The 2,520-nt window shown below is 54.2% G+C and overlaps 1 pseudogene; it reads right to left on the minus strand.

Moving 5' to 3' along the window:
* Positions 1 to 8: 8 nt before the first annotated feature.
* LOC112617946 lies at positions 9 to 2,513 on the minus strand (annotated as a pseudogene).
* Between the last annotated feature and the right edge of the window lie 7 nt (positions 2,514 to 2,520).

A 2,520-nucleotide genomic window follows, 5' to 3' on the forward strand; every position in this document is an offset into this window, starting at 1 on the left:
GTGGGAAGTGTGGTCTGAGGGTGTGATGGGGTTGGATAGGTAGTGGTAGTCTTGAAGGATGTTACAGTTATAGGACCTGTGGAAGTGATGGGAGTGCTCCCTGTAGGTGGGGAATGTGTGGTGAAGGGTGGTGGTGGCCTGTTGCTGGTGGCCAAGGTGGTGTGGGCCACGGGGGTTCCAGTGCCTGTACTGGTGGGATTGGGAGCAATCGTGGTGGTAGAAGTTGGGGTGATTTCAGGATGGTGTGTGGAGGAAGTGTGTGAGTATAGGGATGTAGAGGTTTTGGTTGTGCTAAATGAGCTGTGGGCTTGGCTGGTCACACTGGTGGTCACTGTCTTTGGTGGGGCTGTGTGTGTGGACCCTGTTGCTTTGACCGTTGTTGATGAAGGAATGGTGCCTCTTGGTGTTGAGTGGATGGAGGTGGAAGTGTACATCTGTGCATGGGTTGGGGTGATGACATCGTGAGTACTTGAAGTCACCAAGGAGGTGGAGAAAGGTGGAACATGAGTGGGAAGTGTGGTGTGAGGTTGTGAGGGGGTTGGATAGGTAGTGGTAGTCTTGAAGGATATTGTAGTCATAGGACCTGTGGAAGAGCTGGGTCTGCTCCCTGAAGGTGAATGTGTGGTGAAGGGTGTGTGTGGCTCACTGATGGTGGTCAGCGTGATGTGAGCCACAGGGGTGCTGGTTCCTGCACTAGTGGACTTGGGAATAATGGTGGTAGAATTTAGTGTGGTTTCAGGATGGTGTGTGGAGGAAGCATGTGAGTGGAGGGATGTAGAGCTTTTGGCTGTGCTGAATGAGCTATGGGCTTGGCTGGTCTGAATGGTGGTCCCCGTCATTGGTAGGGCTGTGCGTGTGGACCCTGTGGCCATGTGCGTTGTCAGTGGAGGAATGGTGTCTGTTGGCGTTGAGTGGATTGAGGCAGAAGTGGATATCTGTGCATGGGTAAGAGTGATGACTGTGTGAGTACTTGGAGTCACTGACGAGGTGGATGAAGGTGGAACGTGAGTGGGAAGTGTGGTCTGAGGGTGTGATGGAGTTGGATAGGTAGTGGTGGTCTGGAAGGATGTTGCAGTTGTAGGACCTGTGGAAGTGATGGGAGTGCTCCCTGCAGGTGGGGAGTGTGTGGTAAAGGGTGTGGGTGGCCTGCTGCTGGTGACCGAGGTGGTGCGGGTCACAGGGGTGCCAGTGCCTGTACTGTTGGGCTTGGGATTATTTGTGGTGGTAGAAGTTGGGGTGATTTCTGGATGGTGTGTGGAGGAAGCATGTGAGTGTTGGGATGTAGAGGTTGTGGCTGTGCTGAATGAGCTGTGGGCTTGGCTGGTCCCACTGGTGGTCCCCGTCATCGGTGGGGCTGTGTGGGTGGACCCTGTGGCACTGACTGTTGTCGGTGGTACAGTGGTGCCTGTGGACATTGAGTGAATGGAGGCAGAAGTGGACATCTGTGGGTGGGTAGGGGTGATGACTGTGTGAGTGCTTGGAGTCACCAAGGAGGTGGAGAAAGGTGGAACGTGAGTGCGAAGTGTGGTCTGAGGGTGTGATGGGGTTGGATAGGTAGTGGTGGTCTTGAAGGATGTTGGAGTCATAGGACCTGTGGAAAAGAGGGGACTACTCCCTGTAGGTGGGAAGTGTGTTGTGACCGGTGGTGGCGGCCTGCTGCTGGTGGCTGAGGTGGTGTGGGTCACAGGGGTGCCAGTGCCTGCACTGGTGGACTTGGGAGTAATCATGATGGTAGAAGTTGGGGTGATTTCTGGATGGTGTGTGGAGGAAGCATGTGAGTGTAGGGATGTAGACGTTTTGGCTGTGCTGAAGGAGCTTTGGGCTTGGGTGGTCCTACTGGTTGTTGCCGTCATTGGTGGGGCTGTGTGGGTGGACCCTGTGGCCTTGACTGTTGTTTGTGGAGGAATGGTGCCTGTTGGCATTGAGTGCATATAGGTGAAAGTGGACATCTGTGCGTGGGTAGGGATGATGACTGGGTGAGTACTTGGGTTCACCAAGGAGGTGGAGAAAGGTGGAATGTGAGTGGGAATTGTAGTCTGAGGGTGTGATGGAGTTTGATAGGTGGTGGTCGTCTTGAGAGATGTCGTAGTCGTAGGACCTTTGGAAGTGGTGGGACTGCTCCCTGTAGGTGTGGAGTGTGTGGTGAAGGGTGGTGGTGGCCTGCTGCTGGTGGCCGAGGTGGTGTGGGCCACAGGGGTTCCGGTGTCTGTACTAGTGGGGTTGGGAGTAATTGCGATTGTAGAAGTTGGGGTGATTTCTGGATGATGTGTGGAGGAACCATGTGAACGTAAGGATGTAGAGGTTTTGACTGTGCTGAATGAGCTGTGGACTTGGCTGGTCCCACTGGTGGTCCCTGTCTTTGGTGGGGCTGTGTGTGTGGACCCTGTAGCCTTGACTGTTGTTGATGAAGGAATGAAGTCTGTTGGTGTTGAGTGGATGGAGGTGGAAGTGGACGTCTGTGAGTGTGTAGGGATGATGACAGTGTGAGTAGTTGGAGTCACCAAGGAGGTGGAGAAAGGT

Source organism: Theropithecus gelada, unplaced genomic scaffold, assembly GCF_003255815.1.
Source record: "Theropithecus gelada isolate Dixy unplaced genomic scaffold, Tgel_1.0 HiC_scaffold_6769, whole genome shotgun sequence".
Lineage (NCBI taxonomy): Eukaryota > Metazoa > Chordata > Mammalia > Primates > Cercopithecidae > Theropithecus > Theropithecus gelada.